The sequence below is a fragment of the Lithobates pipiens genome, unplaced genomic scaffold, assembly GCF_037356315.1.
Source record: "Lithobates pipiens isolate NorthernLeopardFrog02 unplaced genomic scaffold, aLitPip1_a1.2 Scaffold_30, whole genome shotgun sequence".
Taxonomy (NCBI): Eukaryota; Metazoa; Chordata; class Amphibia; order Anura; family Ranidae; genus Lithobates; species Lithobates pipiens.
In genome coordinates, this window is record NW_027507791.1 from 44,553,718 (window position 1) to 44,578,621 (window position 24,904).

Consider the following 24,904-nt stretch of genomic DNA (forward strand, 5'->3'; position numbering starts at 1 on the left):
CCCCCCTCTCTCTCTCCCTCTCCCTCACCCTCTCCCTCTCTCTCTCATATATATATATTAAGGGGAAAAAATATATATATATACACACACACACAGTATAGGTGGAATAAACACAGTTCCTTCTTTTAAAAAAAAGTAAATAAACACAGCTCCAATTTTTCCCACCCATAGTCTGATCCTTTTCAGCAGCTAATACTCTGGTGAAGGCGATAAGACTCGTTCCAGGTACTCCTAATCCAGCTTTTTACATATGGATCGGGCATTACACATCACATGACCAGATGGGGGATTTGAAATCTTCCGCATGGCTGAGTATATACATTGGGATTATTGGGTATTGGCCGTTGTGTGACACCAGCCTGTACTGTCATTATATCTGTACCACCGCCAAGCCTCTACAATGCAGTAACATATCCATCTCTTTAATAAAAAGGTTGTTTGTATTTAAAGGGGAACTCTAGTCTTTTTACATTTTTAAAAATTGTACATGATAAAGAAAGACGTGATCTAAAAGAGTTCCTAAACTCAAGAACAAAAATGTTATTTATTTATATATATATATATATATATATATATATATATATATATATATATATTATTGCCAAAAGTCTTGGGACGCCTGCCTTTACACACACATGAACTTTATTGGCATCCCAGCCTTAGTCTGTAGGGTTCAATATTGAGTTGGCCCACCCTTTGCAGCTATAACAGCTTCAACTCTTCTGGGAAGGCCGTCCACAAGGTTTAGGAGTGTGTCTATGGGAGTGATTGACCATTCTTCCAGAAGTGCATTTGTGAGGTCAGGCTGAGATGTTGGAAAAGAAGACCGGGCTTGCAGTCTCTGCTCGAATTCATCCCAAAGGTATTCTATCGGGTTGAGGCCAGTCAAGTTCCTCCACCTTAAACTCGCTCATCCATGTCTTTATGGACCTTGCTTTGTGCACTGGTGCGCAGTCCTGTTGGAAACTGTCCCCACAAAGGCATGAAATTGTCCAAAATGTCTTGGTATGCTGACGCCTTAAGATTACCCTTCACTGGAACTAAGGGGCCAAGCCCAACCCCTGAAAAGCAACCCCCACACCATAATCCCCCCCCCTCCACCTCCACCAAATGATTTGGACCAGTGCACAAAGCAAGGTCCATAAAGACATGGAGGAGCGAGTTTGGGGTGGAAAACAAAGCACTCCCTCTGTGGCTGATATCTTATTTCAACAGCTATAAAGTTAGGATGACTGTAACTGCTTACCTATCCTGCCTCTCATGGACTTTAATGACTTGAAGCACCCACAATGCTTCTGGTTGCCGGAAACCAATTGATCTAAGGTTTAGAGAGCACGTGAGGGTGGAGCAGTTCATAGCAGGAAAGGGGATTTTTTTTTTTTCATTTATCCGGCATGACTTGTACCCGATTTCTTCATGGGAACTGCGAATTATTAAAGACAGGTACACTTTAAACAGCATAGTATTTCCATATTTGGGAGCCTTTGAGGCTAGAACCTCTGTCAGGTCCTTATCCTTGAGTCCTCCCATGTTTTAGGTGTCACCGGGACAGATGGGAAGTCTCCCCAAATGTAGGCAAAAATGATATCAGGTGTTTCTGTTGAACCCCCAGTTTGGGAAATGCTAGTTGCCCCCCGGAGGTCCCCAGGAAACCCTCGTATCCCACTGCTGAAGTTCTTGGGAGTATTTTTGAAGAAGAGATTTCCAGGCCTGTGTGGTCAGGCCGTCGTGTTTAGGTTTCCACGTCTCTGAACTCTGTGTGATGCTGATCTAGGCAAAACGCATCGACCTTCCAGCAACATCTCTGGGTGAGGACAAAGGCCGCCATCCGGAGTGGGAAACAAACAGAGGCTCACCGCGAACAAAGAAAGATCCAGCTAAGCAATAATGATGTGATTGTAGAAACAGGAGGTGTACTGTATTCCAATGATATCTTCTTGTCTCCCAGCTTGTCCCTGTTCTGTACCCAATTTTCGTCCATAACCATCCCTCTTCTGAACCCAGATTCCTCCATTCCTCCATACCCATCCCTCTTTTGAACCAAAATCTCCCCATTCCTCCATATTGATTACTCTTTTGAACCCAAATCTCTCCCATTCCTCTCTCCTCCTCAACTGTTCTTCGAAAAAAAGTAAATGGCTTTGGGATGTAATGAATATATGGCTTAATAGTGTGCACCCTCATCCCAATAAGGTGATTTAAAGAGAAATGTTGATGTCTCTGGTCTCCTATCAGAGGTGTCAACAGAGGAAGTGTGAGCATGGGGACTATTAGGGGGCACATATAATTTTTAAAGAAAGATTAGGATCAAGACATTAATTAATATAAAAACAATTTATTCAAAAATACAAAAATATAAAGATATATTATCTCAAAATATAGGTCACAATTTGTAGAGACGGGTGAGGTAATTGCTCGACTAGTTTCGCTTCACAGCTTTATCAGGACATTACCTACATCTGGAGATACATTGGTTTAGTATGGCAAATCATTAAACATTATAATCACAATATAAAAATATAATCATTTTAGTATGGAGACATAATTAAAACATTTCGACGTGAGAGCACGTTCCTACCTCTCCAGCCTTGTTCCAGCACCAGGTCAGGTCCAATGGTGCAAAAGAGAGGAGAGAGTCTTTCCCGGCAACTGTTCTTCCTCTGGACCCAAATCCTCCATCCCGCTCTCCTCTTTAACTTTCCCTCTTCTAAACCCAAATCCCTTCTTCCTTTCTTCTCCTCAACTGTCTCTCTTCTGGACCCCAATCCCTCTCTACTCCACAACTGTCCCTTTTCTAGTCCCAGATACTTTCATTCCTCTCTACTTCACAACTGTCTCTCTTTTCAAATATCCCAACCCCTTTTTCCTCCATAATTGTCCCTCTTCTAGACCTATACACTGCATCCCATTTTCCTCCTCCACTGTCCCTCCTTTTGGATCACAAATTTTCATCCCTCCCTCCTCCTCAACTGTCTCTTTTCTGAAGCCAAATCATTTCATCCCTCTCCTCCACAACCGTCCTTCTTCTGGACCCCATCCCCCATCTCTCTCTCCTCCTCCTCCTCAAATGTCCTCCTTGTCCAAAATCCTCCTATCCCTCTCTTCTCATCTAGTGACTCACTTCTCGACTTAAATCCCTCTATCTCGTTCTCTTCCAAAATTGACCTTCTTCTGTACCATAAATATTCCCATTCTTCTCTCTTCCACAACTTTTCAAAATCAAAATACTTACATTCCATTCTCCTCCACAACTGTCACAAAACTCCCTCCATCCCTGTGATTTTTATGGACCCAAATCTCTCCATCCTTCTCTCCTCAACAACTGTCCTTCTGACTCAAATATCTCAATCCCTCTCATTGACCCAAATTCATTTCTCTATCAACCTTTCAAACTGTCCCTCTTCTGAAGCTAAATCCAGCACCCCTCTCTCCTCCACATTTGCCCCTCTTCAATACCCAAATCCCTCCACACTATCTATTCAACTGTCCCTCTTCGGTACCCAAATCCCTCCATCCCTCTTTCCTTCAAACTTCTCATTTTTCTAGATCCAAATCCTCCACCCTTTTCTCCTCCACAGCTATCCCTCTTTGTGGGATGACGTAGAGATTGCTATAAATGAATGTACAATTTAGCATATATTTTTATTATTGACTCTCATGTTATTACTACACACCTGACATGGTGGACTCCTCCATCCTACATTCCTACAGTGAGCATTGTCACCCTGGTATGAAGTGTGTTAAGCCTAGTACACGCTGCAAGAAAATCAGAGGAACAATAGTCCACAAAGGTACGTATTGTGGTTTTTATTGGTTGGGTTGGGTGCATGTTGAGCACACGTTGGGTATTGGTTGGGTTGGGTGCATGTTGAGAGAATCTTGAGCACACGTTGGGTATTGGTTGGGCTGGGTGCATGTTGAGAGAATGTTGAGCGCACATTGGGTATTGCTTGGGTGCATGTTAGGCATATGTCGAGCATACACTGATCAACTCAGATAAACATACAGTGGTGTGAAAAAGTGTTTGCCCCCTTCCTCATTTCCTGTTCCTTTGCATGTTTGTCACACTTAAGTGTTTCGGAACATCAAACCAATTTAAACAATAGTCAAGGACAACACAAGTAAACACAAAATGCAATTTGTAAATGAAGGTGTTTATTATTAAAGGTGAAAAAAAATCCAAACCATGGCCCTGTGTGAAAAAGTGATTGCCCCCTAAACCTAATAACTGATTGGGCCACCCTTAGCAGCAACAACTTCAACCAAGCGTTTGCGATAACGTGCAATGAGGCTTTTACAGCGTCCTGGAGGAATTTTGGCCCATTCATCTTTGCAGAATTGTCCTAATTCAGTTACATTAGAGGGTTTTCGAGCATGAACGGCCTTTTTAAGGTCATACCACAACATCTCAATAGGATTCAGGTCAGGACTTTGGCTAGGCCACTCCAAAGTCTTCATTTTGTTTTTCTTCAGCCATTCGGTGGTGGACTTGCTGGTGTGTTTAGGATCATTGTCCTGCTGCAGAACGTTCGTTTCAGCTTGAGTACACGAACAGATGGTCGGACATTCTCCTTCAGGATCTCTTGGTAGACAGCAGAATTCATAGTTCCTTTTATCACGGCAAGTCTTCCAGGTCCTGAAGCAGCAAAACAGCCCCAGACCATCACACTACCACCACCATATTTTACTGTTGGTATAATGTTCTTTTTATGAAATGCAGTGTTCCTTCTACGCCAGATATACTTGGACACACACCTTCCAAAGAGTTCCACTTTTGTCTCATCGGTCCACAGAATGTTGTCCCAAAAGTCTTGGGGATCATCAAGATGTGTTGTGGAGAAATTGAGACGAGCTTTGATGTTCTTTTTGCTCAGCAGTGGTTTTCTCCTTGGAACTCTGCCATGCAGGCCATTTTTGCCCAGTCTTTTCCTGATGGTGGAGGCATGAACGCTGACCTTAACTGAGGCAAGTGAGGCCTGCAGTTCCTTGGACGTTGTTGTGGGGTCTTTTGTGACCTCTTGGATGAGTCGTCGCTGCGCTCTTGGGGTAATTTTGGGCGGCCGGCCACTCCTGGGAAGGTTCACCACTGTTCCATGTCTTCGCCATTTGTGGATAATGGCTCTCACTGTGGTTCGCTGGATTCCCAAAGCTTTGGAAATGGCTTTATAACCCTTTCCAGACTGATAGATCTCAATTACTTTCTTTCTCAATTGTTCCTGAATTTCTTTGGGTCTCGGCATGATGTGTAGCTTTTAAGGATCTTCTGGTGGACCTTACTGTGTCAAGCAGCTCCTATTTAAGTGATGCCTTGATTGTGAACAGGTGTGGCAATAATCAGGCCTGGGTGTGGCTAGAGAAATTGAACTCAGGTGTGGACAACCACAGTTATAGTATGTTTTAACAAGGGGGGCAAACACTTTTTCACATAGGGCCATGATGGTTTGGATTTTTTTTCACCTTTAATAATAAACACCTTCATTTACAAATTGCATTTTGTGTTTACTTGTGTTGTCCTTGACTATTGTTTAAATTGGTTTGATGTTCCGAAACACTTAAGTGTGACAAACATGCAAAGGAACAGGAAATGAGGAAGGGGGCAAACACTTTTTCACACCACTGTATATAGCTGGACAGTAAAATGTCTAGATATAAAATAAACAGCTCTCAATGTGTACATTGAATATTGGTTGCATGAATGTTAAGCCTACGTTAAGCGTACGTTGAGTATTGGTTGCATACATGTTAAGCCTATGTTGAGTATTAGTTGGGTGCATATTGAGTGCACGTTGAGTATTGGTTGAGCAAATGTTGAGTGCACGTTGAGTATTGGTTGGGTTGGGTGCATGTTGAGCGCACGTTCAGTATTGGTTGGGTTGGGTGCATGTTGAGCGAATTTTGAGTACACATTGGCTATTGGTTGGGTTAGGTGCATGTTGAGAGAATGTTGAGCGCACGTTGAGTATTGGTTGGGTTGGGTGCATGTTGAGTGCATGTTGAGTATTGGTTGGGTGCATGTTGAGTGCATGTTGAGTATTGGTTGGGTGCATGTTGAGTGCACGTTGAGTATTGGTTGGGTTGGGTGCATGTTGAGTGCATGTTGAGTATTGGTTGGGTGCATGTTGAGCGCACGTTGAGTATTGGTTGGGTTGGGTGCATGTTGAGAGAATGTTGAGCGCACATTGGGTATTGCTTGGGTGCATGTTAGGCGTATGTTGAGCATATACTGATCAACTCAGATAAACATATATAGCTGGACAGTAAAATGGCTACATATAAAATAAACAGCTCTCAATGTGTACATTGAATATTGGTTGCATGAATGTTAAGCCTACGTTAAGCGTACGTTGAGTATGGGTTGCATACATGTTAAGCGTATGTTGAGTATTAGTTGGGTGCATATTGAGTGCATGTTGAGTATTGGTTGAGCGAATGTTGAGTGCACGTTGAGTATTGGTTGGTTTGGGTGCATGTTGAGCGAATGTTGAGTATTGGTTGGTTTGGGTGCATGTTAAGCGCACGTTGAGTATTGGTTGGGTTGGGTGCATGTTGAGCGCACGTTCAGTATTGGTTGGGTTGGGTGCATGTTGAGCGAATTTTGAGTACACGTTGGCTATTGGTTGGGTTAGGTGCATGTTGAGAGAATGTTGAGCGCACGTTGAGTATTGGTTGGGTTGGGTGCATGTTGAGTGCATGTTGAGTATTGGTTGGGTGCATGTTGAGCGCACGTTGAGTTGGGTGCATGTTGAGTGCACGTTGAGTATTGGTTGGGTTGGGTGCATGTTGAGTGCACGTTGAGTATTGGTTGGGTTGGGTGCATGTTGAGCGAATTTTGAGCACACGTTGGGTATTGGTTGAGTTGGGTGCATGTTGAGAGAATGTTGAGCGCACATTGGGTATTGCTTGGGTGCATGTTAGGCGTATGTCGAGCATACACTGATCAACTCAGATAAACATATATAGCTGGACAGTAAAATGGCTACATATAAAATAAACAGCTCTCAAGGTTGGAGATTTACTAAATCTGGTGCAGCTGTGCATAGTAACCAATCCGCTTCTAACTCCAGCTTGCTCAATTAAGCTTTAAAACCTAGAAGCTGATTGGCTACCATGCACAGCTGCAGCAGGTTCTGCGTGCTCCAGCCTTAGTAAATCTCCCCCAATATGTATCAGTTGTTGCTCTATCTACAAACATGGAAGTAACAACAGGAACCTGAGGAAGACAATCATTTGTGGGGTTTTGGGGTAAATTTAGACCAGTATTTGTAAACATGGAGCGCAGATGAATGGAACATGTGCTCTTTTTTTCTGGTGCAGCGCACCAAAGCGGCCAGCAGGTGGCGCCAGAGTGACAGCCAGCATTTCCACTTTTTTTTTTTTTTTTTTTTGGCCAGCTTGGCCCGGGTTACTACACATCCCAGGCTGCACTGTGTGCACAGAGCCCCCCTCCCCATTGGCTGCAGGGGCTTCTCCTATCAAAGCAGACAGGCAGAGGGTAGTTCTGGCAACCAGGGGCCCCATTGGTTGTTGCTGTGGAAACAATGGGCGCTTGATTGAAAGAGTGGGTGGGCCAGAGCATCATGGGGCACTCCTACTATTATGTTTGCAAGTTGCAGGCTGGCAGAGACTTAGAAAGGAGGGAGAAGGGGGAATTCAGGGGAGAGAGAGAGACAGAGAGAGACAGACACACACACACATATATACAGGAGCCTAGGAGAGTGTCAGCCTTGCTGCCAAGCCTTTGCACGCCTCCCCCCCCCACCACCACCAATCCTGCGTCCCTCCTCTCGGGTGTTGCATTCTGCAAGGCGAAAAGAAGGGGGGGGGAGGGGGCGCCGCCACCACCACCACATGTGCCAGAGGGCGTCGTTACTGGAGGAGCGAGCGAGCCCGGCCGCCGTAGCGACAGAGGACTGGCAAGCGGCATCGGGGTGCGCCCGCGGGGGGCTTCCGGAGGAGGGAGGCGCGCCCGCCTTGCGCCAGCGCGCCCGCCTTGCAACAGGTACTGGGTGGACCTCTTAACGGAAGGGGGGGGCATCACCTGCATGCCCCCTTGACAGCCCGGCCTCAGTCGTCAGTGGACCACCACCCCCCCCCCCCCAACCCCTTGCTCCTTCCAACCTGAGCCCGTCCGCCCTTGCCCATGCTCGGAATCCTGGACGTCAACTGGGCCCGCACCTTCAGGTAAGCTGGCGCTGCCCAGTTGCATTGTGTACAACCCTCTCTTTTTTATTTATTTTTTTAACCCTTAGGCGGACACACACGTCGCATGTGGCAGCTGGCAACGCGACCAGGCTGGTCTACATCCACGGACTTGTTGATTTATTTTTATTTTTTTTTTTCAACAAATTCCAAAAATGTGGTAATTTTTTTTTTTTAAATGTATTTTATTTTTTATTTTTTTATATATATTTTTTATTATTATTATTTTTTTTTCTCCTCCCCCCCCCCCCAATCTCTCCCCTTTTCCCGAAAATTCAACGATTGCACCTGCTCCGTGTCGTCGGAGACCATCCATACGTTTTTTCATTTATTTTTTTTTTTATCATTCGCCGATGCTGTCATTGGCTCAGCCTCGTACGCTGGATGGCCCCCAAAACACGGCGTGGGCCAGGGAAGATCCTTTGTGTGGAGGGGATTTAAATTTTTTTATTTTTTTTCCTCTCTCTCTCTCTCTCTCGGTGGTCTGGCACGCAGATGGCTTTCTGGATCGTTATAAAAGGACCCCCACCCCTCTCTCACCCTTTTTTTTATTTTTCTCCCCCTCTCTCTACCCGTGAAATCGCTTCCCTTTTTTAATCGCGTTCTCGGGGGCCCACGGGGCGTACCCCGCCTCTCCCGTGCGTCGGCACAATACATTTTTCAATTTTCCTGCGGTGGCAGATAAGACGCCCGTATAGGAAAGGACTTATTAACTCTTCTTTTCTTGAATACATATAATGTAGATCCCTCTCCTCCCCCCCCCCCCCACCACTATCACCACCACCACCGAACCTGACGCCCTTTAACTTTTATATTTTCTTGACCACAGAGCTTGCAATTTAGTAGTTAAGAGGGGCGGGGGGGGGGGGGTTGGCATGTCAAGGTCACAGGCTGAGACGGTAGGGGGAACGGGTGTCATGCGGAATTGCGTTGGGTGGGGGGGGGCGCAGGTTGATGGACAAAGGATGGTGGTCTTGCATTGTGGGCCACGGGGCACCCCGTTCCGGGTGAGAATAGGCAAAATTCTTGGCAATTAGACATGGGGTGGGGGGGCGTCATTCACCTTTTACGATTGGGGGGGGGGGGGATAAGCCACCGCTGACTGCGGCGTCGTAATCAGGGTAACAATGGCCTAATCAGGGTAACAATGTTTCCAGTAGACGGAGCTGGGGTAGGGTGGGGGGGGGCTGGCTCTTCGGTGTCGCCACAATGGGAACGGGATTTCCTGGGCTCTAAATCCCCAGGCCTCAATTTGTCTCTAATGGGATTTGGTCTGGGCTTCGGCCGATGGGGTGTAGCGCGCTCCCTTTTTTTTTTTGTAATAAGCCTCTAGAAAAAACGTTTTTGTTTTTTTTATTGGGGGGGTGGGGGGAACCGTGCCGGAGTCTCTTGGACCAGCACACCCCCCCCCCCAAAAAAGGGGGTCAGCTTCTTTAAAGTGGCCTTCTTTGATAACGGCGGTGATAAAGCTGGGAAGGTGTGTGGTGCTTGGGGGGGTGGGGGGGCGCTACATTGATTTCTACTCAGCACTTAAGGGGTTAATACTCGTGTATACATATTTAAATTATACCGACACTGGGAAAAAATAAATAAAGTACGTACCCGTCCCCCGCCCCCCCCCGCCCCCCATCGTTCCACACGTGAGCCCAACCTAGTTTGAATGTCACCCAGTTACACAGCGGCCCCTAAACGATACATTGTTGCCTTTCTATAACCTGTTTACCTTTTTTTTTGAAAGAAAATATTTATTGTTGCAAAGTTTCTTGTTATCTCGTTGTGGGGGGAAATTAAAAGAAAAACGTTTTTTTTTTTTTTTTTTTTTTTTTTAAGCTTTATTAAGTCGATGACAATACTAGTACTGAACGTTTTATATATATATATATATATATATGAAGCTTGATTGAAACCAAAGCACCAAAGCAACGCTAAACCTTTTAATTGTCTTTTTGTCATGGCAAAAAAAATTACTTTTTCATCCTTTTTTTTTTTTTTTTTTTTTTTTTATGTATTTGTTTTTTTTTTAAATCTGGTGGTACTGATCTCCTGCAGCCTCTTTGCAGTCACTTCTGGCCTACATATGCGCTTTCTTATGGCGGCTTTCCTGATAGGACCACCATGCCTGGTGTGGTCACCAGACGGGGTTGACAACATAGAGACCACATTCCGGAAGCAAGGAAAGTGCGTTGTCGCCCATTTAAACAGGAAGTGCCTCAGCTAGGAGGACTTCTATATAACAGAAATATGGTGGCTTTCCTGATAGGACCACCATGCCTGGTGTGGTCACCAGACAGGGTGACAACACAGTAGCACGTTCCGGAAGCAGCAATGTCACCCATTAAACAGGACGTTCCCCCCCCCTCCCCCCCGACTAGGAGGACTTTTATAGAACAGAAAATGTAGTACTTTAACTTTTCCCTTAATTTTCCTTTCCTGGTGCCCAGCGCCGGAACAGGGTGATCCGGTGCCCAGGGAAAAAGATGCCAAACGACGGGAGACGGGGACAGAGCGTTGTCACCTTTTTGATGGTGGCAGTGGTCACTCGATTTTAAAGGAAAGTTTCAGATTTATTAAGATTGGAATGACGTGAACATGTGATTTATAGTTACTTTCTTTACATTTTACTTTAATTCTATCATGGAGGAATCACCTTGAAAACTCTTGATTTTATATATTTTTTTGCCTCTTTTTTTTCTTCTTTTTTTTTTTTTTTTTTTTTTTGTGGGGGAGGAGGGTTTGCATTTTGCTTTTAACTTTTACTTTGCCTTAAACGTTTTATTTTACCAGCAAATCTTTGCACATTGTAAACTTGAAAGGCATAAAGTAAAAGGTCGCCCTTTCTAGGGGCCTGACCCTTGATCTTTGGTGAGGTCATGACTTTTTGATTCCTTCAGAGCTTCTGACAAGCAGCTTCTCCACAGGCTTCCATTCTATAGGCATCCCATGAACACCATTCTATAGGCATCCCATGAACACCATTCTATAGGCATCCCAAGACTGACATTCTATAGGCATCCCAAGACTGCTATTCTATAGGCATCCCATGGACATTGTTTTATAGGCATCCCAAGATGACCGTACTGTGAGGCATCCTGTGCACCCCATTCTATAGGCATCCCATGAACACCATTCTATAGGCATCCCAAGATGACCGTGCTAAAGGCATTCCATGAACACCGTTCTATAGGCACCCCAAAGACTGCTGTTCTAAAGGCACCCAGTGAACGGGGTTTCATAGGCATCCCACAGTCCTTTAGGCATCCCATAAATGCTACCCTGTTTCCCCTAAAATAAGACCTAGCGTGATTGTCGGTGATGGCTGCAATATAAGCCCTACCACCCAAATAAGCCCTACCCTGTTTCCTCAAAAATAAGCCCTACCCTGAAAAGAAGACCTACAAGGACTTTAACTAGGGCTTATTTGGGGGGTAGGGCTTTTATTGCAGCTATCACTGACAATCACACTAGGTCTTATTTTAGGGGAAACAGGGTATTCTATAGGCATCCTATGAACAGTGTTCTGTAGGCATTCTGAGACCCCTGTTCTATTGGCGTTTTGTGAATGGCGTTCTATAGGCATTCTCAGACCCCCGTTCTATAGGCGTCTCTTGAACAGCGTTCTATAGGAATCCCAAAGACCGCTGTTGTATAGGCACCCAGTGAACAGGGTTTCATAGGCATCCCAAGACCACAGTCCTTTAGGCATCCCATAAATGCTATTCTATAGGCATCCTATGAACAGTGTTCTGTAGGCATTCTCAGACCCCCATTCTATAGGTGTCTCGTGAACAGCGTTCTATAGGAATCCCAAAGACCGCTGTTCTATAGGCACCCCATAAAAGCAACTCTATAGGCATTCTGTGAATGACGTTCCATATGCACCCCATGACTGCCACTCTGTAGGCACCCCGTGGACATAGTTTTATAATGTAATTTTTTTTTATATATATTTATTATTATTGTTTTACTTGTATATTTATTATTATTTTTTAGGGGAAAAAAAATATATATAATATATATATACCGTATATATATATATATATATATATATATATATTTATTATTATTATTATTTTTTTTTTTTATTTTTTTTTTTAACTGAAACTTTCGTTAGACTAATCCCCGGTCATCCTGCCTTGCTCAGGTGCTTCCTGTTATGCGGTGACAACCCTCTGTCCCTTTCTCCCAGTTGTGCTCCTGTGTTGTCACACAAAGGAGACTACAAGTGTCATGTATGACACAAGCATGGTCCACTGTTTTGCCACCATCAGCTAACCTCCCCCCTGAAAAATGCCATCTCGCCACGTAAGCAGGAAGTGACTGCAAAGAGGCTGCAGGAGATCGGCAGTCCTGGGATAGAACAATGGTGAAAAAGTTGAAAACAAGTATTTTATGGCATTTGTTTCTGACAAGCGGTGCTTAAGTAAATGTCATTCAGTTTGTGTTTGCATCTATTTTATTAATACAAAGAGGCATTTTAGACGTGTTTTGTATTTCCTCGCTCCGCGGTATGTGTTGTTCTGAAGATAGAGGAAGCAAATATATCCTAAGAAAGATTTCATGTATTTTTTAATACAAGCAGCCGACGCCATTAGAAAAAAAAAAATGGTCAGCTCAAAATTCTTATAACTTTATTCAACTTTGCACATCCTTTTTGTTTTTTAATGGATCTGTTCACCCAAAAGTGGTGTTTTAGTTGCTGGCGGAGTCTTTCTGCGTTCTTGTCTGTCCTGGTCAAGTGAGGTGTCCTGGCTGTAATTCCTGGTCTGTTCCAGTCTTCCTCCTTCTGTTACACGATGGGCACAGCGGATGTACAGACCCGGGAACTCAGCACAGGGATGGTGGTAACCCCTCATAATGGGCACAGCGGGTGTACAGACCCGGGAACTCAGCACAGGGATGGTGAGAACCCCTCATAATGGGCACGGCAGGAGTGGAGACCCGGGAACTCAGCACAGGGATGGTGGGAACCCCTCATAGTGGGCACAGCAGGTGTACAGTCCTGGGAACTCGGCACAGGGATGGTGGGAACCCCTCATAATGGGCACAGCAGGTGTACAGACCTGGGAACTCAGCACAGGGATGGTGGGAACCCTTTATAGTGGGCACAGCAGGTGTACAGACCTGGGAACTCAGCACAGGGATGGTGGGAACTCCTCATAATGGGCACAGCAGGTGTACAGACCCAGGAACTCAGCACAGGGATGGCGGAACCCCTCATAATGGGCATAGCAGGTGTACATACCTGGGAACTCAGCACAGGGATGGTGGGAACCCCTCATAATGGGCACAGCAGGTGTACAGACCCAGGAACTCAGCACAGGGATGGCGAAACCCCTTATAGTGGGCACAGCGGGTGTACAGACCCAGGAACTCAGCACAGGGATGGCGAAACCCCTTATAGTGGGCACAGCAGGTGTACAGACCCGGGAACTCGGAACAGAGATGGTATGGTGGGAACCCCTCATGATGGGCACAGCGGGTGTACAGACCTGGGTTAAGGACTTGTCACTTGTACATCCTTTCCAGTGAAGTTTCTAGCGGTGCTCCTCACAGTGTCTTTAGCAGGGACATTTGTTGATCAGATCTGTGTGTTGTATGGTTGCGCTCGCTGCGATTTTTCTGATGCGTATTGTTGTTGAGGTCGTCTTCCCGTAAACCTGTGATTTGTTTGTACAGCTTTAGGTAAATATTTAATTTTCAGTTTCACGTCTGAAGTGTCCAGCTGGCTCTATTTTGGTTTTAAGGGTGCCATTCGCACCCGCCGGTCGGTGATATTTCAGTTCTAGGTGGAGTTTGGTGGGGCCCATGGTGGGGGGGGGGGGGGGCTCCTCCTTCAGAAACGATGACAACGTTGGGAGACGTTGGTGTTGTCACCAAGTCTGCACCGTATCTCCTGCACTATACTGGAGGTGGAAGTCACCACCTGTGCGCCACACCGCCAGACTGAGCTCAGAGAGGGGGAGGCTGAAGCAGCACTAGTTGCCTGCGACTTGTCTTTGCAGTGCTCATACGCTAACAAGGAGAATGCTGATAGGAGGAGAGAGCAGAGAGGAATTAATTCTGCTATTTATTTTTTATCTTTTTTCTTTTAACTGTCCAATCAGAGGTTGGGGGAGGGACAAGACCTGTAAGTGTTAATTACAGAAAAATTATTTAGCCTTTTTTCTTTTAATTATACTTTTCCACCCCCGTCCCGTAATTCCATGCAGGATTCCTATTATTGCTTTTAGCTCCTATTGGCACAAGGCGGGCCCTCGGTGGATTCCTCCCCAGATCTCCACCACAGTGTGCCGTGTGGTCAGAGTCCTTAGACCGGAATGTCTCCTTTTGAGAATTTTATGAATACGATGTCAAAAGTATTGAAACAATGGTTGTCTATAGAGGGAAAGTTGTCGGTGTCATAACTATGCCCTCCAAATGTTAGTTGATTGTCCTACAGCAGTGGTCTCCAAACGGTGGCCCCAGACCGGATGTGTCCCTTTGCTTGCCTTTATCAGGCCCTTGCAACACTATTCCTCTCACCAATGATGGGGCACTATTCCTCCCAGTGACACCAATGATGGGGCACTATTCCTCCCAGTGACACCAGTGATGGGGCACTGTTCCTCCCAGTGACACTAATGACAGGGCACTATTCCTCCTACTGATACCAATGATGGAATACTGTTACAACCACTGACACCAATGATGGGGCACTATTCCTATAAGTGACAAAAAATAATGGGGCACTATTCCTATTAGTGGCACCAATGATGGGGCACTATTCCTCCCAGTGACACCAATGATGGGGCACTATTCCTCCCAGTGACACCAATGATGGGGCACTATTCCTCCCAGTGACACCAATGATGGGGCACTATTCCTCCCAGTGACACCAATGATGGGGCACTATTCCTCCCAGTGACACCAATGATGGGGCACTATTCCTCCCAGTGACACCAATGATAGGGCACTATTCCTCCCAGTGACACCAATGATGGGGCACTATTCCTCCCAGTGACACCAATGATGGGGCATTATTCCTCCCAGTGACACCGATGATGGGGCATTATTTCTCCCAGTGACACCAATGATTAGGCACGATTTCTCCCAGTGACACCAATGATTAGGCACGATTTCTCCCAGTGACACCAATGATGAGGCACGATTTCTCCCAGTGACACCAATGATGGGGCATTATTTCTCCCAGTGACACCAATGATGGGGCATTATTTCTCCCAGTGACACCAATGATGGGGCATTATTTCTCCCAGTGACACCAATGATGGGGCATTATTTCTCCCAGTGACACCAATGATGGGGCATTATTTCTCCCAGTGACACCAATGATGGGGCATTATTTCTCCCAGTGACACCAATGATGGGGCATTATTTCTCCCAGTGACACCAATGATGGGGCATTATTTCTCCCAGTGACACCAATGATGGGGCATTATTCCTCCCAGTAACACCGATGATGAGGCACGATTCCTCCCAGTGACACCAATGATGGGGCATTGTTACCGATGTCAAGACATTTTAGACTCCTACTGGCCACTTTAGAACTGTAAAGTTATAAAAGGATAATAAACTGGCCCTTTGTTTAGAAAGTTTGGAGACCCCCCTGTCTTACGGCGAAAATAATAGACACACAAAATGATTGTTCGCACTGTGGAAAAATTCACTTTCGTAGGTCGATTTTATTTTTCTTTTTTTCTTTCCCCTCTATCTTGATATATGTGTCAATCTCAGATCATCGCATGTTTGTCTACAATGGGAATCCTGCCCATCGTTTTCGGTAGAGCGGTCCCCTCGCAGTCAGTTGTTGTTGGTTTCATAACTGTGTAGTCAGTGGCTCGGATGTTCTTTTAATCTGCACTCCAAAAAAAAGTATTGGAACCCTTTCAATCCTCGTCAAGCCCTGATCAGCTTTCCCCAAGTCTATTGTCCTTCAGGACGAGCTGAACTGGCAAGGTTACCGTATCTCGCAGTCACTGACACTTATCCCTTAGGACGCCGTCAAGCGCAATGCCTTTACTCTGGACTGGAGGCCTGTGTTTGCCTCGGGATCCATTTCTTAGGTCGTCCTTATAACCTACCTGGGTATAATCGAGACGTCGGGGCTGAATCCCACAAAGTTTCCTTCCAACCACTTCCACTCCCAACCATGAAGCAATATCACTACCGCTAAACTCTACACCAGATGTTCAGTAGGACAATAAGGCTGGTTGTACAAAAGTCAATCGATAGATCAGCTTCTGTACACCCGCCCTGCCCGTACATGGCTGAAAATTCGGCTGGTTCAGCAGGTACTAGCCAAATTTAGATCCGTGTATGGGCAGGACAGGAGTTGATCTTCCAATGGACTTTTGTCCAACCAGCCTTATTGTCCTACTGAAGATCTGGTGAAGGGTATTACTAGCCAAAATCTCAATGGGATTTCGGCATAGAGCTACAGGGCATGAATTCCACTAGCCTTCTGTTTTTGGACTTCCCAGCAATGATGGCGCGTACACACGACTGTTTTTTCGGCCAGATCCATGTATGGGCAGGACAGGAGTTGATCTTCCAATGGACTTTTGTCCAACCAGCCTTATTGTCCTACTCAACATCTGGTGTAGGGTATTAATAGCCAAAATCTCAATGGGATCTCGGCATGGAGCTACAGGGCATGAATTCCACCGGCCTTCTGTTTTTGGACTTCACAGCAATGATGGCGCGTACACACGACTGTTTTTTTTTTTATTTTCCGTCAGAATAAACTCTGTCGGTCTTTCCGATGGACTTCTGCTGAAACGGACTTGCCTACACACGATCACACCAAAGCCCGTTCGTTTAGAACACGTGATGACGTACGACGGGACTAGAAAAAGGAAGTTCAATAGCCAGTAGCCGATAGCTGCCCTTGCGTCGTTTTTGGTCCGTCGGACCAGCATACAGACGAATGGTTTTCCCGATAGGAATTGATTCCGTCGGAAAGATTTAAAACCTGTTCTATTCCTAGGTCCGTCAGAATTTTTGAAAAACAAAGTCAGATGAAGCCCACACACGATCGCCCCCCCCCCCCCCCCCCCTTCTGAACCATACCAGGCCACATGGCCTCAACATTGGGAGGGTGCTTTGGGGTACCCCCAAAGCACTTTGTCCCCATGTTGATGAGGACAAGGGCCTCATCCCCACAACCCTGGCTGGTGGTTGTGGGCGTCTGCGGGCGGGGGGCTTATCTGATGAAATGATTCCGTCTGACTTTTTTTGCCAGAAAGTCCGACCGTGTGTACACGGCATAACTTTTTGTTTTTTTTAGGACTCCTGAAAAGTCCACATTTTATCACTTATGAAGCTCTTCCATAAGAGATTGATATCACCAGCCTTATTGTCCTGCTGAACATCTGGTGTAGGGTATTGATGGCCCTAATCTCAATGAGCTCTCACCATAGTGCTACAGGCCATAAATTCCACTGGCCTCCTGTTTTAAGCTTCCCAACAATTACTTTTTGTTACAAGATGCAGTCGTACACCTTCAGCCCAACCCCCACCCTGGAGGACCTGAATTTTTCTTCTTAAAAAGTTTTACATTTTATCACTTGCCATGCTCTTCCCACAAGGGATTGATATAACCAGGTGGAAATTCAAGGCTCAATTCACAAAGCAAACACACCAAAATAATAATACTTATTTTTATTTATTTTTTTATTCCAGCCCCCCACCCCGGTGGACCTGGATATCCCTTTTGTCTGGTTTATTGCCTAGAGACCATCTTTGATTGGTCTATGCTAGTGCCAAAAAAGCTCTTGGGGTCATTTGACCAGGCATGTTGCGAAGTAGAGGTACCGTCAAAGGGAGATTCTTCTCTAGGCCCTCATGATCTAAAGAACTTGTTATAATACTCTTGATGAGATCTTACGGTTGATGTACAGTGCCTTGCAAAAGTATTCGCCCCCCTTGAACTTTTCAACCTTTTGCCACATTTCAGGCTTCAAACATAAAGATATAAAATTTTAATTTTTTGTGAAGAATCACCAACAAGTGGGACACAATTGTGAAGTGGAACGAAATCTATTGGATTTTTGAAACTTTTTTAACTAATAAAAAATGAAAAGTGGGGCGTGCAAAATTATTCGGCCCCCTTGCGTTAATACTTTGTAGAGCCACCTTTTGCTGCGATTACAGCTGCAAGTCGCTTGGGGTATGTCTCTATCAGTTTTGCACATTGAGAGACTGAAATTCTTGCCCATTTTCCTTGCAAAACAGCTCGAGCTCAGTGAGGTTGGATGGAGAGCGTTTGTGAACAGCAGTTTTCAGCTCTTTCCACAGATTCTCGATTGGATTCAGGTCTGGACTTTGACTTGGCCATTCTAATACCTGGATACGTTTATTTGTGAACCATTCCTTTGTAGATTTTGCTGTATGTTTGGGATCATTGTCTTGTTGGAAGATAAATCTCCGTCCCAGTTTCAGGTCTTTTGCAGACTCCAACAGGTTTTCATCCAGAATGGTCCTGTATTTGGCTGCATCCATCTTCCCCTCAATTTTAACTGTCTTCCCTGTCCCTGCTGAAGAAAAGCAGGCCCAAACCATGATGCTGCCACCACCATGTGTGACAGTGGGGATGGTGTGTTGAGGGTGATGAGCTGTGTTGCTTTTACGCCAAACATATCGTTTTGCATTGTGGGCAAAAAGTTGGATTTTGGTTTCATCTGACCAGAGCACCTTCTTCCACATGTTTGGTGTGTCTGACAGGTGGCTTGTGGCAAACTTTAGACGAGACTTTTTATGCATATCTTTGAGAAATGGCTTTCTTCTTGCCACTCTTCCATAAAGGCCAGATTTGTGCAGTGTACGACTGATTGTTGTCCTATGGACAGACTCTCCCACCTCAGCTGTAGTTCTCTGCAGTTCATCCAGAGTGATCATGGGCCTCTTAGCTGCATCTCTGATCAGTCTTCTCCTTGTCTGAGCTGAAAGTTTAGAGGGGCGGCCAGGTCTTGGTAGATTTGCAGCGGTCTGATACTCCTTCCATTTCAAAATGATCGCTTGCACAGTGCTCCTTGGGATGTTTAAAGCTTGGGAAATCTTTTTGTATCCAAATCGGGCTTTAAACTTCTCCACAACAGTATTACGGACCTGCCTGGTGTGTTCCTTGGTCTTCATGATGCTCTCTGCGCTTTCAACAGAACCCTGAGACTATCACAGAGCAGGTGCATTTATACAGAGACTTGATTACACACAGGTGGATTCTATTTATCACCATCAGTCATTTAGGACAACATTGGATCATTCAGAGATCCTCGCTGAACTTTTGGATTGAGTTTGCTGCACTGAAAGTAAAGGGGCCGAATAATTTTGCACGCACCACTTTTCAGTTTTTTATTTGCTAAAAAAGTTTAAATTATCCAATAGATTTCGTTCCACTTCACAATTGTGTCCCACTTGTTGGTGATTCTTCACAAAAAATAAAAATTTTATATCTTTATGTTTGAAGCCTGAAATGTGGCAAAAGGTTAAAAAGTTCAAGGGGGCCGAATACTTTCGCAAGGCAATGTATAAAGTTAAAATTTTCAATCTCCTCCTGGAGATCTGGTGTGAAACGGGGATTTCTGTTTTCCAGCTGAAGACTCAACAGAGTCAGAGATGCGTGGTCATATCACAGCCAGAGTTCTTCCGTAGAACTCGTGTCTAGAGCTGATGAAATGTTCTCTGAGATCCCATCATTGATATATAAATTGACCTTTTGACATCTCATTTTTCTCCTGAAGATCTAGTATTCAGATCTGATAAAACTTTTATATGTCAACTTCATGTGAAGCCCCACTGGGGATGGTGCACGGTCATATTATAGCCTGTGTCCTCCCATAGAACCTATCCGTAGAACTGATGAACCTTACTCTATTTGCTAACTCTCATAAGTGATATATGCAGTGACGTTTCAACTTTTTTAATGTTTTCCTGAAGATCTGGTATATAATACGGATAGGTCTTCTTCATCTAAAGCCTCAGTAGGGATGTGTACAGCCTGCGTCCTTCTGTAGAACCTGTGTCTAGAACTGATGTACTGAACCCTTGTTGAGATCTCATCATTGATCTAAAAAGTGACATCTGGACCTCTCAATGTTCTCCTGAAGATCTGATGTATAACATGCATCAATATTCTTCATCTGAAGCCTCTGTGGAACCTCCTCTGTGGAACCTCCTCTGTGGAACCTCCTCTGTGGAACCTCATCTCTAGAACCTCTCCCTAGAACTGATGAACCTTACTATAGTTGAGAACTCCTAAGTAATACATGCAGTGACATCTGAACCTTTTGAATGTTCTCCTGAAGTTCTGGATATCATAACATGGATATCTGGATATCCGTAACATAGATATCTTTCCTTCATCTAAAGCAGCCTTTCTCAACCTTTTCAACACAGAGGAACCCTTCAAATAGTTCTCCGGTCTTGGGGAATCCCTGCAAAAAATTAGAAATCTACACCTCATGATACATTAGTGTGATGGTCAGTGGGAAGAATGGTCCTTACACTTGTGGTCATTGGGAAGAATTACCTCCTTACAGATAGCTAAAAAGATCAATGGTGTCGGTGGGAACTTATCTGAGAGGCAGAAATTGCCCAATGCTGGAGGAACCCCTAGCAACCTCTGGAGGAACCCTGGTTGAGAATCGCTGATCTAAAGTCTCACTAGGGATGTGTAGAAGCCTGTGTCCCCTTAGCCCTTGTACACACGGTCGGAGATTTCGACAACCAAATCCATCGAATTTTGTCCGTCGGATCTTGTCCGAAACTGTTGCATACACGCGGTCGGACTAAGTTGTCGAAAAATCCGATCATTCAGAACGTGATGATGTAATTTCGTTACGACGGGACTACGTTCAGGCTAGTAGCCAATAGCTTTGATGTAGGAATTTGATCTGAGCATGTGTGGCACTTGGTCCGATTAAAATTCTCTACACATGATCGGAGTATGTCCGATCGAACCAGTTGGTCGGGAAATATTTCCAACAAGTTGGAAAATTTGGGTCCGACGGATATTCCGACGGAATCAGTCCAATGCATACCACACACAGTCGGATTATCCGACGACACGGTCCGATAAGACACATTCCGACGGATTCTCCGACCGTGTGTACAAGGGCTAATAGAATCTGCGTCCAGAACTACAGAAATGTTATTATTTAAGACGTGGCACTCTGCTACTAGTATCAGCATCCACAGTACCACCCTGTAAGGTTGCAAATACTTTTTAATCTGTCTAGAACTGATGAATCCTACTCTTCTCATCAGTGATATCTAGACATGTGCATGCCAAAAATGTTTTTAGATTTTAAAAATAGCTTTGGATGCATTGATAATTGATCATTTTGTTTATTCGTTATCGCTGTGTTGGTCTGGTTTGTTGTCGGGATTCGTTTTTGTTTCTTCGGGATTTGTTTCATATATTCGTTATACTAGGTGGATTAGAAACATTTTCGAATCCTCCCGGTAAAACTTCGGACGGATCCGAATTCATTGCAAAAAGCTGTGGTTGGCAAAGTGGAAGTAAACTCCCATGCTTGAATTTTACCTATAGTAAGGCTTACCTATAGGTACTGTAAATATCTCCTAAATCTGCACCGTTTAGGAGATATTTACTGTAGATGCAGCCGGTGATGTCCCCAGGGCATGTGCTCTGAAGGAACAGCCACCCTGGCCGTTCCTTCAGCGTCCTGTGCCGTAGACAGCAGCTCCCGAGCGCATGCGAAGGAGTGACGTCATAGCAGCTCCGGCCACACAGCCTGAGTAGGTGAACCCGGAAGGAAGACCGGGTGAAGATGGAAGCTCCTTCAGCGGTGACAGCCCGCCGTTGGAGGGCTTCATTCGAAGGTAAGTTTCACATAATGTGCTAGTATACAATGCTCCTCCCCCCATAAAGCACCTTGTCCGCATGTTGATGAGGACAAGAGCCTCTTACCCACAACCCTAGCCCGGTGGTTGTGGGGGGGTGCAGGGGGTAACTTATCTGAATCTGGAAGACCCCTTTAACAAGGGGGCCCCCAGATCCTGCCCCCCTCATGTGAATGACTACTCATTCACCGAAAAAAAAAAAAAAAAAAAAAAAAAAAAAAATGGGAAAAATTAAATAAATAAATAAAAACACCTCCTTGATGTAAATCCGGTATCAATCACGATGAACACCGATCCGTGCAAAAACATAAAATAAAACGCTGAACTCAACCATCTTGTGGTGAGACACTCGCCAAATGACAGGTAAACATAAGGACGGGTCACCTGGGGACATCACCGTGTGACCCCGTTACCCATGTATATCTGTCTTTTAGTGAGTGACAGGACCAGGGCCGCCTTTAAGGCAGGGCAAAAGGGGCAGCTGCCCTGGGCCCTGTCATTGTTGTGGGGTCCAAAACAGCTGCCTCATACTTTACAACTATCCAGGTTTAAATTCCCTTGTCCCTTGAAGTTTTAGTCCTGTGCTGTGTCCCAATATCTCAGTGTGAAGTGCTGGTACTAATGCTGCCCAGCTCTGCCCTATTGTTGTGTGCAGATGACTCACCTGCAGACCCTGTGTTTACATGTAAATAACCGGCATTCGTATGTAATTAGCGGCGACAATACTAAGTAAATAGCTGCGGCTGACGGCATTAATATGTAAATAAAGGCAGCATTCCTATGTATATCATGCCCCCCTGCTGTGAGGAGGTGATGTGCTGTAACCTCTAGCAACTAATCGGTGAACCTTAATGTGTGCTGTAACCTCTAGCAACTAGTCAGTAAGCAGTAATGATATGCTGTAACTGCTGGCAACCAATCGCAATTGCTGCCTGATCTGATACAGAAAACGGATTTTAAGTCTAGCTGCTATTTATTGTATGTCTCAGAGTAGGTGGAGAGGGAAATTGCATGGGGGGGGGGGGGGCAAGAAAAATCTAAATTAAAGACGGCCCTGGACAGGACACAGGACAGCAGATGGGTCATGGTTGTTGGGGATGCGGCGTCCGCTCGCTCCTTGACAACCACAGTTATTCACACTGATTTCGTATCATTATCGAACTAATGACGTCATCTGAATAAACGAATGCACTCATAACTTTTTTTTGTTTTAACTTTTTTATTTATTTTTTCTCATTTGTTGCCATTGCTTTCTATATCCATTTGGAAATTCGGATAAATCTGAAATCCTCGAAAAAAAAATGAAAATTTCACCTGAAAAACAAAACTGTACAAGACGAAACGCGCATGTCTAGTGACCGCTCAACCTCTCAATGTTCTCCACTGCCTAAAATTATAATATTTTCCCAGAAGGGTGGAGGTGTGCTTTAATCTCTCGTTTTCTTAGCGGAGAATGGCGTGTGGCTCCAAACATACTAAAACTTATTTTTTCCGACATCTGTCTTACATTGCCAGACGAAGACCGTGCCAAAACTGCTGACGGTCTGTTTGAATTATCATCGCTGTAATAAAAGTCCTTCCAACATGGCAAGAGTTGCAAAGTACCCAATTTTTCCGAACCCATTTCCAAGAAAAATAAACTTTTTTTTTTTAATGTTCTCTGTTCCCAAACGCAAATTCCGGTATTAGAGGAAAAAAAAAAAAAAAAAAAAAAAAAGGAATAGTTCTGGATTATTACGACCCATCTAAAGGACGCAGTGTTAATCTTAGCATAATATGGGCGATCAGGAAAATTGAATGTTTTTGTTGGAACTTGTCGAAATGTTGAGAATTTTAATTTTGACAGCATCGGAACGGATGTGAGTTTCAGGCAGGGCACGGAATATGATTGAATGGAAATGTATGGTCAAGATGATGAAAGAATTCCACTTTTTGGTGTCGCCTTATATTTGTGGCTGTTCCTAAGGCAAGGATTTGCATAGTTACTTAGTAGGTGAGGTTGAAAAAAGACACAAGTCCATAAAGTCCAACCTAGTGTCCTCTGCTCCCCTTCACATCACCTCCCACAGTAGTGTCCTGTGCCCCCCCCCCCAAATCCCCACAATAGTGTTCTCTGCTCCCCTCCTACACACATTAGCGTCCTCTGCCCCTCTATAAAGTAGTTTTTCCCCTGCCCCCCTTGACATTACCCCTCCCCCATAATAGGTTCCTCTGCCTCTCTATACAGTAGGCTCCTCTGCCCCCCTTCACATCACCTCCCCTCCACAATAGTGTCCTCTGCCCCCCTACACACAGTAGTATCCTTTACCCCTCCCCCACAGTAGTTTTCTCTGCTCCTCTATACAGTAGTGTTCTCTGGGCCCACCCCCACAGTAGTGTCCTCTGCCCCCTTTCCATCACCCCTGTCCCACAAAGCAGTGTCCTCTGCCCCCTTCACATTATCTTGCCTCCACTGTAGTGTCCGCTGCCCTCCCCACCCCCCCTACACACAGTAGTATCCTTTACCCCTCCCCCACAGTAGTGTTCTCTGCCCCTCTATACAGTAGTGTCCTCGGGGGCCCCCCCCCCACAGTAGTGCCCTTTGCACCCTTCACCTCACCCACAGTAGTGTCCTCTGCCCCCCCCCATAATAGTGTCCTTTGCCCCCTTTACATCACCCCTGTCCCATAAAGCAGTGTCCTCTGCCCCCCTTCACATTATCTCACCTCCACTGTAGTGTCCACTGCTCCCCCCATAGTAGTGTCCTTTGCCCCCTTTACATCACCCCTGTCCCATAAAGCAGTGTCCTCTGCCCCCCTTCACATTATCTCACCTCCACTGTAGTGTCCACTGCCCCCCCATCCCC

General features: G+C 45.2%; 1 protein-coding gene across 1 annotated transcript in view; it reads left to right on the forward strand.

Annotated features, from left to right (window-relative positions):
- The first annotated feature begins 7,596 nt into the window (after positions 1 to 7,596).
- IGSF9 (immunoglobulin superfamily member 9) overlaps positions 7,597 to 24,904 on the forward strand; it is a 145,988-nt gene continuing 128,680 nt past the window's right edge. The window contains 1 exon segment of the mRNA XM_077464122.1: positions 7,597 to 7,999. The gene's annotated coding sequence lies outside the window, so the exon portion shown is untranslated.